The following is an 18,010-nucleotide window of genomic DNA, read 5'->3' as shown; positions in this document are numbered from 1 at the left end:
TTCCTTTCCGTTGCGTTCCGTTTCGTTCCGTTGCGTTCCATTCCGTTCTACTCGGGTTGATTCCATTCTATTCCATTCCATTCCATTCCATTCCATTCCATTCCATTCCATTGAATTCCATTCCATTGAATTCCGTTCCATTCCATTCCATTCCGTTCCGTTCCGTCCCGTTCCATTCCGTTCCGTTCCGTTGCGTGCCGTTCCGTTCTACTCGGGTTGATTCCATTCTATTCCATTCCATTCCATTCGATTCCATTCGATTCCAATTGATTCCATTCGATTCCATTCGATTCCATTCCATTCCATTCCATTCCATTCCATTGAATTCCATTCCATTCCATTCCATTCCATTCCATTCCATTCCACTGAATTCCATTCCATTCCATTCCATTCTATTCCATTCCATTCCATTCCATTCCATGGAATTCCCTTCCATTCCAATCCATTCCATTCCATTCCATTCCATTGAATTCCATTCCATTCCATTCCATTCCATTCCATTCCATTCCATTCCATTCCATTCCATTCCATTGAATTCCATTCCATTCCATTCCATTCCATTCCATTCCATTCCATTCCATTCCATTGAATTCCATTCCATTCCATTCCATTCCATTGCATTCCATTCCATTCCATTCCATTCCATTCCGTTCTACTCGGGTTGATTCCATTCTATTCCATTCCATTCCATTCGATCTCATTCGATTCCATTCGATTCCATTCGATTCCATTCGATTCCATTCGATTCCACTCCATTCCATTCCATGGAATTCCATTCCATTCCATACCATTCCATTCCATTCCATTCCAATCCATTGAATTCCATTCCATTCCATTCCATTCCATTCCATTCCATTCCGTTCCATTCCATTCCATTCCGTTCCATTCCATTCCATTCCATTCCATTGAATTCCGTTCCATTCCATTCCATTCCGTTCCGTTCCGTCCCGTTCCGTTCCGTTCCATTCCGTTGTGTTCCGTTCCGTTCTACTCGGGTTGATTCCATTCTATTCCATTCCACTCTATTCGATTCCATTCGATTCCAATCGATTCCATTCGATTCCATTCGATTCCATTCGATTCCATTCCATTCCATTCCATTGAATTCCATTCCATTCCATTCCATTCCATTCCATTCCATTCCATTCCATTCCATTCCATTCCATTCCATTCCATTCCATTGAATTCCATTCCGTTCCATTCCATTCCATTCCATTCCATTCCATTCCATTCCATTCCATTCCATTCCATTGAATTCCATTCCATTCCATTCCATTCCATTCCATTCCATCCCATTCCATTCCATTCCATTCTATTCCGTTCTACTCGGGTTGATTCCATTCTATTCCATTCCATTCCATTCGATCCCATTTGATTCTATTCGATTCCATTCAATTCCATTCGATTCCATTCCATTCCACTCCATTCCATTCCATTGAATTCCATTCTATTCCATTCCATTCCATTCCATTCCATGGAATTCCAATCCATTCCATTCCATTCCATTCCATGGAATTCCATTCCATTCCATTCCATTCCATTCCATAGAATTCCATTCCATTCCATTCCATTCCACTGAATTCCTTTCCATTCCATTCCATTCCGTTCCGTTCCGTTCCGTTCCGTTCCGTTGCGTTCCGTTCCGTTCCGTTGTGTTCCGTTCCGTTCTACTCGGGTTGATTCCATTCTATTCCATTCCATTCCAATCCATTCCGTTCCATTCCATGGAATTCCATTCCATTCCATTCCATTCCATTCCATTCCATTCCATTCCATGGAATTACGTTCCATTCCATTCCATTCCGTTCCGTTCCGTCCCGTTCCGTTCCGTTCCGTTCCGTTGCGTTCCGTTCCGTTCTACTCGGGTTGATTCCATTCTATTCCATTCCATTCCATTCGATTCCATTCGATTCCATTCGATTCCACTCCATTCCATTCCATAGAATTCCATTCCATTCCATTCCATTCCATGGAATTCCATTCCATTCCATTCCATTCCATTGAATTCCATTCCATTCCATTCCATTCCATTGAATTCCATTCCATTCCATTCCATTCCATTCCATTCCATTCCATTCCATTCCATTCCATTCCTTACCTTTCCATTCCATTGCATTCCATTGCATTCCATTCCATTCCATTCCATTCCATTCCATTCCATTCCACTCCACTCCCCTCCACTCCACTCCATTCCACTCCACTCCACTCCGGTACATTCCATTCCTTTCCATTCCATTCCATTCCATTCCATTCCATTCCGTGCTTCTCGGGTACATTCCGTTCAGTTCCATTCCATTCCATTCCATTCCATTCCGTTCCAGTGCACTCTTCTCCACTCCACTCCACTCCACTCCACTCCGGTACATTCCATTCCATTCCATTCCATTCCATTCCATTCCATTCCATTCCATTGAATTCCATTCCATTCCATTCCATTCCATTCCATTCCATTCCATTCCATTCCATTCCATTCCATTGAATTCCATTCCATTCCATTCCATTCCGTTCTACTCGGGTTGATTCCATTCTATTCCATTCCATTCCATTCGATCTCATTCGATTCCATTCGATTCCATTCGATTCCATTCGATTCCACTCCATTCCATTCCATGGAATTCCATTCCATTCCATACCATTCAATTCCATTCCATTCCAATCCATTGAATTCCATTCCATTCCATTCCATTCCATTCCATTCCATTCCGTTCCATTCCATTCCATTCCGTTCCATTCCATTCCATTCCATTCCATTGAATTCCGTTCCATTCCATTCCATTCCGTTCCGTTCCGTCCCGTTCCGTTCCGTTCCATTCCGTTGCGTTCCGTTCCGTTCTACTCGGGTTGATTCCATTCTATTCCATTCCATTCTATTCGATTCCATTCGATTCCAATCGATTCCATTCGATTCCATTCGATTCCATTCGATTCCATTCCATTCCATTCCATTGAATTCCATTCCATTCCATTCCATTCCATTCCATTCGATTCCATTCCATTCCATTCCATTCCATTCCATTCCATTCCATTCCGTTCTACTCGGGTTCATTCCATTCCATTCCGTTCCGTTCCGTTCCGTTCCATTCCGTTCTGTTCCATTCCGTTCCATTCAATTCCATTCCATTCCATTCCGTTCTACTCGGTTTGATTCCATTCTATTCCACTCCATTCCGTTTCGTTCTGTTCCGTTCCGTTCTGTTCCGTTCCACTTGGGTTGATTCCATTCCATTCCATTCCATTCCATTCGATTCCATTCGATTCCATTCGATTCCATTCGTTTCCATTCCATTCCATTCGATTCCATTCCATTCCATTCCATTCAATTCCATTGAATTCCATGCCATTCCAATCCATTCCATTCCATTCCATTCCATCGAATTCCATTCCATTCCATTCCATTCCATTCCATTCCATTCCATTCCATTCCATTGAATTCCATTCCATTCCATTCCATTCCATTCCATTCCATTCCATTCCATTCCATTCCATTCCATTGAATTCCATTCCATTCCATTCCATTCCATTCCATTCCATTCCATTCCATTCCATTCCGTTCTACTCGGGTTGATTCCATTCTATTCCATTCCATTCCATTCGATCTCATTCGATTCCATTCGATTCCATTCGATTCCATTCGATTCCATTCGATTCCACTCCATTCCATTCCATGGAATTCCATTCCATTCCATACCATTCCATTCCATTCCATTCCAATCCATTGAATTCCATTCCATTCCATTCCATTCCATTCCATTCCATTCCGTTCCATTCCATTCCATTCCGTTCCATTCCATTCCATTCCATTCCATTGAATTCCGTTCCATTCCATTCCATTCCGTTCCGTTCCGTCCCGTTCCGTTCCGTTCCATTCCGTTGCGTTCCGTTCCGTTCTACTCGGGTTGATTCCATTCTATTCCATTCCATTCTATTCGATTCCATTCGATTCCAATCGATTCCATTCGATTCCATTCGATTCCATTCGATTCCATTCCATTCCATTCCATTGAATTCCATTCCATTCCATTCCATTCCATTCCATTCCATTCCATTCCATTCCATTCCATTGAATTCCATTCCATTCCATTCCATTCCATTCCATTCCATTCCATTGAATTCCATTCCATTCCATTCCATTCCATTCCATTCCATTGAATTCCATTCCATTCCATTCCATTCCATTCCATTCCATTCCATTCCATTGAATTCCATTCCCTTCCATTCCATAGAATTCCGTTCCCTTCCATTCCATAGAATTCCGTTCCATTCCATTCCATTCCATTCCATTCCATTCCATTGAATTCCATTCCATAGAATTCCATTCCATTCCATTCCATTCCATTCCATTCCATTCCATTCCATTCCACTGAATTCCATTCCATTCCATTCCATTCTATTCCATTCCATTCCATTCCATTCCATGGAATTCCATTCCATTCCAATCCATTCCATTCCATTCCATTCCATTGAATTCCATTCCATTCCATTCCATTCCATTCCATTCCATTCCATTCCATTCCATTCCATTCCATTGAATTCCATTCCATTCCATTCCATTCCATTCCATTCCATTGAATTCCATTCCATTCCATTCCATTCCATTCCATTCCATTCCATTCCATTCCATTCCATTCCATTCCATTCCATTGAATTCCATTCCCTTCCATTCCATAGAATTCCGTTCCCTTCCATTCCATAGAATTCCGTTCCATTCCATTCCATTCCATTCCATTCCATTCCATTCCATTCCATTCCATTGAATTCCATTCCATAGAATTCCATTCCATTCCATTCCATTCCATTCCATTCCATTCCATTGAATTCCATTCCATTCCATTCCATTCTATTCCATTCCATTCCATTCCATTCCATGGAATTCCATTCCATTCCAATCCATTCCATTCCATTCCATTCCATGGAATTCCATTCCATTCCATTCCATTCCATTCCATTCCATTCCATTCCATTCCATTCCATTGAATTCCATTCCATTCCATTCCATTCCATTCCATTCCATTCCATTCCATTCCATTGAATTCCATTCCATTCCATTCCATTCCATTCCATTCCATTCCATTCCATTCCATTCCATTCCGTTCTACTCGGGTTGATTCCATTCTATTCCATTCCATTCCATTCGATCTCATTCGATTCCATTCGATTCCATTCGATTCCATTCGATTCCACTCCATTCCATTCCATGGAATTCCATTCCATTCCATACCATTCCATTCCATTCCATTCCAATCCATTGAATTCCATTCCATTCCATTCCATTCCATTCCATTCCATTCCGTTCCATTCCATTCCATTCCGTTCCATTCCATTCCATTCCATTCCATTGAATTCCGTTCCATTCCATTCCATTCCGTTCCGTTCCGTCCCGTTCCGTTCCGTTCCATTCCGTTGCGTTCCGTTCCGTTCTACTCGGGTTGATTCCATTCTATTCCATTCCATTCTATTCGATTCCATTCGATTCCAATCGATTCCATTCGATTCCATTCGATTCCATTCGATTCCATTCCATTCCATTCCATTGAATTCCATTCCATTCCATTCCATTCCATTCCATTCCATTCCATTCCATTCCATTCCGTTCTACTCGGGTTCATTCCATTCCATTCCGTTCCGTTCCGTTCCGTTCCATTCCGTTCTGTTCCATTCCGTTCCATTCCATTCCATTCCATTCCATTCCGTTCTACTCGGTTTGATTCCATTCTATTCCACTCCATTCCGTTTCGTTCTGTTCCGTTCCGTTCTGTTCCGTTCCACTTGGGTTGATTCCATTCCATTCCATTCCATTCCATTCGATTCCATTCGATTCCATTCGATTCCATTCGTTTCCATTCCATTCCATTCGATTCCATTCCATTCCATTCCATTCAATTCCATTGAATTCCATGCCATTCCATTCCATTCCATTCCATTCCATTCCATTCCATTGAATTCCATTGAATTCCTTTCTATTGAATTCCATTCGATTCCATTCCATTCCATTCCATTGAATTCCATTCCATTCCATAAAATTCCGTTCCATTCCATTCCATTCCATTCCATTCCATTCCATTAGATCCCATTCGATTCCATTCGATTCCATTCGATTCCATTCTATTCCATTCCATTCCATTCCATTGAATTCCATTCCATTCCATTCCATTCCATTCCATTCCATTCCATTCCATTGAATTCCTTTCCATTCCATTCCATTCCATTCCATTTCATTCCATTCCGTTCTACTCGGGTTGATTCCATTCTATTCCATTCCATTCCATTCGATTCCATTCCATTCCAATCGATTCCATTCGATTCCATTCGATTCCATTTGATTCCATTCCATTCCATTCCATTGAATTCCATTCCATTCCATTCCATTCCATTCCATTCCATTCCATTCCATGGAATTCCATTCCATTCCATTCCGTTCCATTCCATTATTTGGAATTCCATTCCATTCCATTCGGTTCCGTTCCATTCCATTGAATTCCATTCCATTCCATTGAATTCCATTCCATTCCATTCCATTCCATTGAATTCCGTTCCATTCCGTTCCGTTCCGTTCCGTTCCGTTCCGTTCCATTCCGTTGCGTTCCGTTCCGTTCTACTCGGTTGATTCCATTCTATTCCATTCCATTCCATTCGATTCCATTCGATTCCATTCGATTCCATTCGATACCATTCCATTCCATTCCATTGAATTCCATTCCATTCCATTCCATTCCATTCCATTCCATTGAATTCCATTGGATTCCATTCCATTCCATTCCATTCCATTCCATTCCACTCCATTCCATTCCACTCCACTCCACTCCATTCCACTCCAATTCCCTCCACTCCACTCCATTCCATTCCATTCCATTCCATTGAATTCCATTGAATTCCATTCCATTCCATTACATTACATTCCGTTCTACTCGGGTTGATTCCATTCTATTCCATTCCATTCCATTCGATTCCATTCGATTCCATTCGATTCCTTTCGATTCCAATCGATTCCATTCCATTCCATTCCATTCTATTCATTGAATTCCATTGAATTCCATTCCATTCCATTCCATTCCATTCCATTCCATTCCGTTCCATTCCATTCCATTCCGTTCCGTTCCTTTCCGTTCCGTTCCTTTCCGTTGCGTTCCGTTTCGTTCCGTTGCGTTCCATTCCGTTCTACTCGGGTTGATTCCATTCTATTCCATTCCATTCCATTCCATTCCATTCCATTCCATTCCATTGAATTCCATTCCATTGAATTCCGTTCCATTCCATTCCATTCCGTTCCGTTCCGTCCCGTTCCATTCCGTTCCGTTCCATTGCGTGCCGTTCCGTTCTACTCGGGTTGATTCCATTCTATTCCATTCCATTCCATTCGATTCCATTCCATTCCATTCCATTCCATTCCATTGAATTCCATTCCATTCCATTCCATTCCATTCCATTCCATTCCATTCCATTCCATTCCATTCGATTCCATTCCATGGAATTCCATTCCATTCCATTCCATTCCATTCCATTCCATTCCATTCCATTCCATTGAATTCCATTCCCTTCCATTCCATAGAATTCCGTTCCCTTCCATTCCATAGAATTCCGTTCCATTCCATTCCATTCCATTCCATTCCATTCCATTGAATTCCATTCCATAGAATTCCATTCCATTCCATTCCATTCCATTCCATTCCATTCCATTCCACTGAATTCCATTCCATTCCATTCCATTCTATTCCATTCCATTCCATTCCATTCCATGGAATTCCATTCCATTCCAATCCATTCCATTCCATTCCATTCCATTGAATTCCATTCCATTCCATTCCATTCCATTCCATTCCATTCCATTCCATTCCATTGAATTCCATTCCATTCCATTCCATTCCATTCCATTCCATTCCATTCCATTCCATTCCATTGAATTCCATTCCATTCCATTCCATTCCATTCCATTCCATTCCATTCCATTCCATTCCATTCCATTCCGTTCTACTCGGGTTGATTCCATTCTATTCCATTCCATTCCATTCGATCTCATTCGATTCCATTCGATTCCATTCGATTCCATTCGATTCCATTCCATTCCATTCCATTCCATTCCATTGAATTCCATTCCATTCCATTCCATTCCATTCCATTCCATTCCATTCCATTCCATTCCATTCCATTCCATTGAATTCCATTCCATTCCATTCCATTCCATTCCATTCCATTCCATTCCATTCCATTGAATTCCATTCCATTCCATTCCATTCTATTCCATTCCATTCCATTCCATTCCATGGAATTCCATTCCATTCCAATCCATTCCATTCCATTCCATTCCATCGAATTCCATTCCATTCCATTCCATTCCATTCCATTCCATTCCATTCCATTCCATTCCATTCCATTGAATTCCATTCCATTCCATTCCATTCCATTCCATTCCATTCCATTCCATTGCATTCCATTGAATTCCATTCCATTCCATTCCATTCCATTCCATTCCATTCCATTCCATTCCATTCCATTCCGTTCTACTCGGGTTGATTCCATTCTATTCCATTCCATTCCATTCGATCTCATTCGATTCCATTCGATTCCATTCGATTCCATTCGATTCCATTCGATTCCACTCCATTCCATTCCATGGAATTCCATTCCATTCCATACCATTCCATTCCATTCCATTCCAATCCATTGAATTCCATTCCATTCCATTCCATTCCATTCCATTCCATTCCGTTCCATTCCATTCCATTCCGTTCCATTCCATTCCATTCCATTCCATTGAATTCCGTTCCATTCCATTCCATTCCGTTCCGTTCCGTCCCGTTCCGTTCCGTTCCATTCCGTTGCGTTCCGTTCCGTTCTACTCGGGTTGATTCCATTCTATTCCATTCCATTCTATTCGATTCCATTCGATTCCAATCGATTCCATTCGATTCCATTCGATTCCATTCGATTCCATTCCATTCCATTCCATTGAATTCCATTCCATTCCATTCCATTCCATTCCATTGAATTCCATTCCATTCCATTCCATTGAATTCCATTCCATACCATTCCATTCCATTCCATTCCATTCCATTCCATTCCATTCCATTCCATTGAATTCCATTCCCTTCCATTCCATAGAATTCCGTTCCCTTCCATTCCATAGAATTCCGTTCCATTCCATTCCATTCCATTCCATTCCATTCCATTCCATTCCATTCCATTGAATTCCATTCCATAGAATTCCATTCCATTCCATTCCATTCCATTCCATTCCATTCCATTGAATTCCATTCCATTCCATTCCATTCTATTCCATTCCATTCCATTCCATTCCATGGAATTCCATTCCATTCCAATCCATTCCATTCCATTCCATTCCATGGAATTCCATTCCATTCCATTCCATTCCATTCCATTCCATTCCATTCCATTCCATTCCATTGAATTCCATTCCATTCCATTCCATTCCATTCCATTCCATTCCATTCCATTCCATTGAATTCCATTCCATTCCATTCCATTCCATTCCATTCCATTCCATTCCATTCCATTCCATTCCGTTCTACTCGGGTTGATTCCATTCTATTCCATTCCATTCCATTCGATCTCATTCGATTCCATTCGATTCCATTCGATTCCATTCGATTCCACTCCATTCCATTCCATGGAATTCCATTCCATTCCATACCATTCCATTCCATTCCATTCCAATCCATTGAATTCCATTCCATTCCATTCCATTCCATTCCATTCCATTCCGTTCCATTCCATTCCATTCCGTTCCATTCCATTCCATTCCATTCCATTGAATTCCGTTCCATTCCATTCCATTCCGTTCCGTTCCGTCCCGTTCCGTTCCGTTCCATTCCGTTGCGTTCCGTTCCGTTCTACTCGGGTTGATTCCATTCTATTCCATTCCATTCTATTCGATTCCATTCGATTCCAATCGATTCCATTCGATTCCATTCGATTCCATTCGATTCCATTCCATTCCATTCCATTGAATTCCATTCCATTCCATTCCATTCCATTCCATTCCATTCCATTCCATTCCATTCCGTTCTACTCGGGTTCATTCCATTCCATTCCGTTCCGTTCCGTTCCGTTCCATTCCGTTCTGTTCCATTCCGTTCCATTCCATTCCATTCCATTCCATTCCGTTCTACTCGGTTTGATTCCATTCTATTCCACTCCATTCCGTTTCGTTCTGTTCCGTTCCGTTCTGTTCCGTTCCACTTGGGTTGATTCCATTCCATTCCATTCCATTCCATTCGATTCCATTCGATTCCATTCGATTCCATTCGTTTCCATTCCATTCCATTCGATTCCATTCCATTCCATTCCATTCAATTCCATTGAATTCCATGCCATTCCATTCCATTCCATTCCATTCCATTCCATTCCATTGAATTCCATTGAATTCCTTTCTATTGAATTCCATTCGATTCCATTCCATTCCATTCCATTGAATTCCATTCCATTCCATAAAATTCCGTTCCATTCCATTCCATTCCATTCCATTCCATTCCATTAGATCCCATTCGATTCCATTCGATTCCATTCGATTCCATTCTATTCCATTCCATTCCATTCCATTGAATTCCATTCCATTCCATTCCATTCCATTCCATTCCATTCCATTCCATTGAATTCCTTTCCATTCCATTCCATTCCATTCCATTTCATTCCATTCCGTTCTACTCGGGTTGATTCCATTCTATTCCATTCCATTCCATTCGATTCCATTCCATTCCAATCGATTCCATTCGATTCCATTCGATTCCATTTGATTCCATTCCATTCCATTCCATTGAATTCCATTCCATTCCATTCCATTCCATTCCATTCCATTCCATTCCATGGAATTCCATTCCATTCCATTCCGTTCCATTCCATTATTTGGAATTCCATTCCATTCCATTCGGTTCCGTTCCATTCCATTGAATTCCATTCCATTCCATTGAATTCCATTCCATTCCATTCCATTCCATTGAATTCCGTTCCATTCCGTTCCGTTCCGTTCCGTTCCGTTCCGTTCCATTCCGTTGCGTTCCGTTCCGTTCTACTCGGTTGATTCCATTCTATTCCATTCCATTCCATTCGATTCCATTCGATTCCATTCGATTCCATTCGATACCATTCCATTCCATTCCATTGAATTCCATTCCATTCCATTCCATTCCATTCCATTCCATTGAATTCCATTGGATTCCATTCCATTCCATTCCATTCCATTCCATTCCACTCCATTCCATTCCACTCCACTCCACTCCATTCCACTCCAATTCCCTCCACTCCACTCCATTCCATTCCATTCCATTCCATTGAATTCCATTGAATTCCATTCCATTCCATTACATTACATTCCGTTCTACTCGGGTTGATTCCATTCTATTCCATTCCATTCCATTCGATTCCATTCGATTCCATTCGATTCCTTTCGATTCCAATCGATTCCATTCCATTCCATTCCATTCTATTCATTGAATTCCATTGAATTCCATTCCATTCCATTCCATTCCATTCCATTCCATTCCGTTCCATTCCATTCCATTCCGTTCCGTTCCTTTCCGTTCCGTTCCTTTCCGTTGCGTTCCGTTTCGTTCCGTTGCGTTCCATTCCGTTCTACTCGGGTTGATTCCATTCTATTCCATTCCATTCCATTCCATTCCATTCCATTCCATTCCATTGAATTCCATTCCATTGAATTCCGTTCCATTCCATTCCATTCCGTTCCGTTCCGTCCCGTTCCATTCCGTTCCGTTCCATTGCGTGCCGTTCCGTTCTACTCGGGTTGATTCCATTCTATTCCATTCCATTCCATTCGATTCCATTCCATTCCATTCCATTCCATTCCATTGAATTCCATTCCATTCCATTCCATTCCATTCCATTCCATTCCATTCCATTCCATTCCATTCGATTCCATTCCATGGAATTCCATTCCATTCCATTCCATTCCATTCCATTCCATTCCATTCCATTCCATTGAATTCCATTCCCTTCCATTCCATAGAATTCCGTTCCCTTCCATTCCATAGAATTCCGTTCCATTCCATTCCATTCCATTCCATTCCATTCCATTGAATTCCATTCCATAGAATTCCATTCCATTCCATTCCATTCCATTCCATTCCATTCCATTCCACTGAATTCCATTCCATTCCATTCCATTCTATTCCATTCCATTCCATTCCATTCCATGGAATTCCATTCCATTCCAATCCATTCCATTCCATTCCATTCCATTGAATTCCATTCCATTCCATTCCATTCCATTCCATTCCATTCCATTCCATTCCATTGAATTCCATTCCATTCCATTCCATTCCATTCCATTCCATTCCATTCCATTCCATTCCATTGAATTCCATTCCATTCCATTCCATTCCATTCCATTCCATTCCATTCCATTCCATTCCATTCCATTCCGTTCTACTCGGGTTGATTCCATTCTATTCCATTCCATTCCATTCGATCTCATTCGATTCCATTCGATTCCATTCGATTCCATTCGATTCCATTCCATTCCATTCCATTCCATTCCATTGAATTCCATTCCATTCCATTCCATTCCATTCCATTCCATTCCATTCCATTCCATTCCATTCCATTCCATTGAATTCCATTCCATTCCATTCCATTCCATTCCATTCCATTCCATTCCATTCCATTGAATTCCATTCCATTCCATTCCATTCTATTCCATTCCATTCCATTCCATTCCATGGAATTCCATTCCATTCCAATCCATTCCATTCCATTCCATTCCATCGAATTCCATTCCATTCCATTCCATTCCATTCCATTCCATTCCATTCCATTCCATTCCATTCCATTGAATTCCATTCCATTCCATTCCATTCCATTCCATTCCATTCCATTCCATTGCATTCCATTGAATTCCATTCCATTCCATTCCATTCCATTCCATTCCATTCCATTCCATTCCATTCCATTCCGTTCTACTCGGGTTGATTCCATTCTATTCCATTCCATTCCATTCGATCTCATTCGATTCCATTCGATTCCATTCGATTCCATTCGATTCCATTCGATTCCACTCCATTCCATTCCATGGAATTCCATTCCATTCCATACCATTCCATTCCATTCCATTCCAATCCATTGAATTCCATTCCATTCCATTCCATTCCATTCCATTCCATTCCGTTCCATTCCATTCCATTCCGTTCCATTCCATTCCATTCCATTCCATTGAATTCCGTTCCATTCCATTCCATTCCGTTCCGTTCCGTCCCGTTCCGTTCCGTTCCATTCCGTTGCGTTCCGTTCCGTTCTACTCGGGTTGATTCCATTCTATTCCATTCCATTCTATTCGATTCCATTCGATTCCAATCGATTCCATTCGATTCCATTCGATTCCATTCGATTCCATTCCATTCCATTCCATTGAATTCCATTCCATTCCATTCCATTCCATTCCATTGAATTCCATTCCATTCCATTGAATTCCATTCCATTCCATTCCATTCCATTCCATTCCATTCCATTGAATTCCATTCCATTCCATTCCATTCCATTCCATTCCATTCCATTGAATTCCATTCCATTCCATTCCATTCCATTCCATTCCATTCCATTCCATTGAATTCCATTCCCTTCCATTCCATAGAATTCCGTTCCCTTCCATTCCATAGAATTCCGTTCCATTCCATTCCATTCCATTCCATTCCATTCCATTGAATTCCATTCCATAGAATTCCATTCCATTCCATTCCATTCCATTCCATTCCATTCCATTCCACTGAATTCCATTCCATTCCATTCCATTCTATTCCATTCCATTCCATTCCATTCCATGGAATTCCATTCCATTCCAATCCATTCCATTCCATTCCATTCCATTGAATTCCATTCCATTCCATTCCATTCCATTCCATTCCATTCCATTCCATTCCATTGAATTCCATTCCATTCCATTCCATTCCATTCCATTCCATTGAATTCCATTCCATTCCATTCCATTCCATTCCATTCCATTCCATTCCATTCCATTCCATTGAATTCCATTCCCTTCCATTCCATAGAATTCCGTTCCCTTCCATTCCATAGAATTCCGTTCCATTCCATTCCATTCCATTCCATTCCATTCCATTCCATTCCATTCCATTGAATTCCATTCCATAGAATTCCATTCCATTCCATTCCATTCCATTCCATTCCATTCCATTCCATTGAATTCCATTCCATTCCATTCCATTCTATTCCATTCCATTCCATTCCATTCCATGGAATTCCATTCCATTCCAATCCATCCCATTCCATTCCATTCCATTGAATTCCATTCCATTCCATTCCATTCCATTCCATTCCATTCCATTCCATTCCATTCCATTGAATTCCATTCCATTCCATTCCATTCCGTTCTACTCGGGTTGATTCCATTCTATTCCATTCCATTCCATTCGATCTCATTCGATTCCATTCGATTCCATTCGATTCCATTCGATTCCACTCCATTCCATTCCATGGAATTCCATTCCATTCCATACCATTCAATTCCATTCCATTCCAATCCATTGAATTCCATTCCATTCCATTCCATTCCATTCCATTCCATTCCGTTCCATTCCATTCCATTCCGTTCCATTCCATTCCATTCCATTCCATTGAATTCCGTTCCATTCCATTCCATTCCGTTCCGTTCCGTCCCGTTCCGTTCCGTTCCATTCCGTTGCGTTCCGTTCCGTTCTACTCGGGTTGATTCCATTCTATTCCATTCCATTCTATTCGATTCCATTCGATTCCAATCGATTCCATTCGATTCCATTCGATTCCATTCGATTCCATTCCATTCCATTCCATTGAATTCCATTCCATTCCATTCCATTCCATTCCATTCGATTCCATTCCATTCCATTCCATTCCATTCCATTCCATTCCATTCCGTTCTACTCGGGTTCATTCCATTCCATTCCGTTCCGTTCCGTTCCGTTCCATTCCGTTCTGTTCCATTCCGTTCCATTCAATTCCATTCCATTCCATTCCGTTCTACTCGGTTTGATTCCATTCTATTCCACTCCATTCCGTTTCGTTCTGTTCCGTTCCGTTCTGTTCCGTTCCACTTGGGTTGATTCCATTCCATTCCATTCCATTCCATTCGATTCCATTCGATTCCATTCGATTCCATTCGTTTCCATTCCATTCCATTCGATTCCATTCCATTCCATTCCATTCAATTCCATTGAATTCCATGCCATTCCATTCCATTCCATTCCATTCCATTCCATTCCATTGAATTCCATTGAATTCCTTTCCATTGAATTCCATTCGATTCCATTCCATTCCATTCCATTGAATTCCATTCCATTCCATAAAATTCCGTTCCATTCCATTCCATTCCATTCCATTCCATTCCATTAGATCCCATTCGATTCCATTCGATTCCATTCGATTCCATTCTATTCCATTCCATTCCATTCCATTGAATTCCATTCCATTCCATTCCATTCCATTCCATTCCATTCCATTCCATTCCATTGAATTCCTTTCCATTCCATTCCATTCCATTCCATTTCATTCCATTCCGTTCTACTCGGGTTGATTCCATTCTATTCCATTCCATTCCATTCGATTCCATTCCATTCCAATCGATTCCATTCGATTCCATTCGATTCCATTTGATTCCATTCCATTCCATTCCATTGAATTCCATTCCATTCCATTCCATTCCATTCCATTCCATTCCATTCCATGGAATTCCATTCCATTCCATTCCGTTCCATTCCATTCCATGGAATTCCATTCCATTCCATTCGGTTCCGTTCCATTCCATTGAATTCCATTCCATTCCATTGAATTCCATTCCATTCCATTCCATTCCATTGAATTCCGTTCCATTCCGTTCCGTTCCGTTCCGTTCCGTTCCGTTCCATTACGTTGCGTTCCGTTCCGTTCTACTCGGTTTATTCCATTCTATTCCATTCCATTCCATTCGATTCCATTCGATTCCATTCGATTCCATTCGATACCATTCCATTCCATTCCATTGAATTCCATTCCATTCCATTCCATTCCGTTCCATTCCATTGAATTCCATTGCATTCCATTCCATTCCATTCCATTCCACTCCATTCCATTCCACTCCACTCCACTCCATTCCACTCCAATTCCCTCCACTCCACTCCATTCCATTCCATTCCATTCCATTGAATTCCATTGAATTCCATTCCATTCCATTACATTACATTCCGTTCTACTCGGGTTGATTCCATTCTATTCCATTCCATTCCATTCGATTCCATTCGATTCCATTCGATTCCTTTCGATTCCAATCCATTCCATTCCATTCCATTCCATTCTATTCATTGAATTCCATTGAATTCCATTCCATTCCATTCCATTCCATTCCATTCCATTCCGTTCCATTCCATTCCATTCCGTTCCGTTCCTTTCCGTTCCGTTCCTTTCCGTTGCGTTCCGTTTCGTTCCGTTGCGTTCCATTCCGTTCTACTCGGGTTGATTCCATTCTATTCCATTCCATTCCATTCCATTCCATTCCATTCCATTCCATTGAATTCCATTCCATTGAATTCCGTTCCATTCCATTCCATTCCGTTCCGTTCCGTCCCGTTCCATTCCGTTCCGTTCCGTTGCGTGCCGTTCCGTTCTACTCGGGTTGATTCCATTCTATTCCATTCCATTCCATTCGATTCCATTCGATTCCAATTGATTCCATTCGATTCCATTCGATTCCATTCCATTCCATTCCATTCCATTCCATTGAATTCCATTCCATTCCATTCCATTCCATTCCATTCCATTCCACTGAATTCCATTCCATTCCATTCCATTCTATTCCATTCCATTCCATTCCATTCCATGGAATTCCCTTCCATTCCAATCCATTCCATTCCATTCCATTCCATTGAATTCCATTCCATTCCATTCCATTCCATTCCATTCCATTCCATTCCATTCCATTCCATTCCATTGAATTCCATTCCATTCCATTCCATTCCATTCCATTCCATTCCATTCCATTCCATTGAATTCCATTCCATTCCATTCCATTCCATTCCATTCCATTCCATTCCATTCCATTCCATTCCGTTCTACTCGGGTTGATTCCATTCTATTCCATTCCATTCCATTCGATCTCATTCGATTCCATTCGATTCCATTCGATTCCATTCGATTCCATTCGATTCCACTCCATTCCATTCCATGGAATTCCATTCCATTCCATACCATTCCATTCCATTCCATTCCAATCCATTGAATTCCATTCCATTCCATTCCATTCCATTCCATTCCATTCCGTTCCATTCCATTCCATTCCGTTCCATTCCATTCCATTCCATTCCATTGAATTCCGTTCCATTCCATTCCATTCCGTTCCGTTCCGTCCCGTTCCGTTCCGTTCCATTCCGTTGTGTTCCGTTCCGTTCTACTCGGGTTGATTCCATTCTATTCCATTCCATTCTATTCGATTCCATTCGATTCCAATCGATTCCATTCGATTCCATTCGATTCCATTCGATTCCATTCCATTCCATTCCATTGAATTCCATTCCATTCCATTCCATTCCATTCCATTCCATTCCATTCCATTCCATTCCATTCCATTCCATTCCATTCCATTGAATTCCATTCCGTTCCATTCCATTCCATTCCATTCCATTCCATTCCATTCCATTCCATTCCATTCCATTGAATTCCATTCCATTCCATTCCATTCCATTCCATTCCATCCCATTCCATTCCATTCCATTCTATTCCGTTCTACTCGGGTTGATTCCATTCTATTCCATTCCATTCCATTCGATCCCATTTGATTCTATTCGATTCCATTCAATTCCATTCGATTCCATTCCATTCCACTCCATTCCATTCCATTGAATTCCATTCTATTCCATTCCATTCCATTCCATTCCATGGAATTCCAATCCATTCCATTCCATTCCATTCCATGGAATTCCATTCCATTCCATTCCATTCCATTCCATAGAATTCCATTCCATTCCATTCCATTCCACTGAATTCCTTTCCATTCCATTCCATTCCGTTCCGTTCCGTTCCGTTCCGT

The sequence above is a fragment of the Gorilla gorilla genome, chromosome 14 (assembly GCF_029281585.2).
Source record: "Gorilla gorilla gorilla isolate KB3781 chromosome 14, NHGRI_mGorGor1-v2.1_pri, whole genome shotgun sequence".
In the NCBI taxonomy this organism is placed as follows: domain Eukaryota; kingdom Metazoa; phylum Chordata; class Mammalia; order Primates; family Hominidae; genus Gorilla; species Gorilla gorilla.
Note: the sequence above shows the minus strand (reverse complement) of the source record.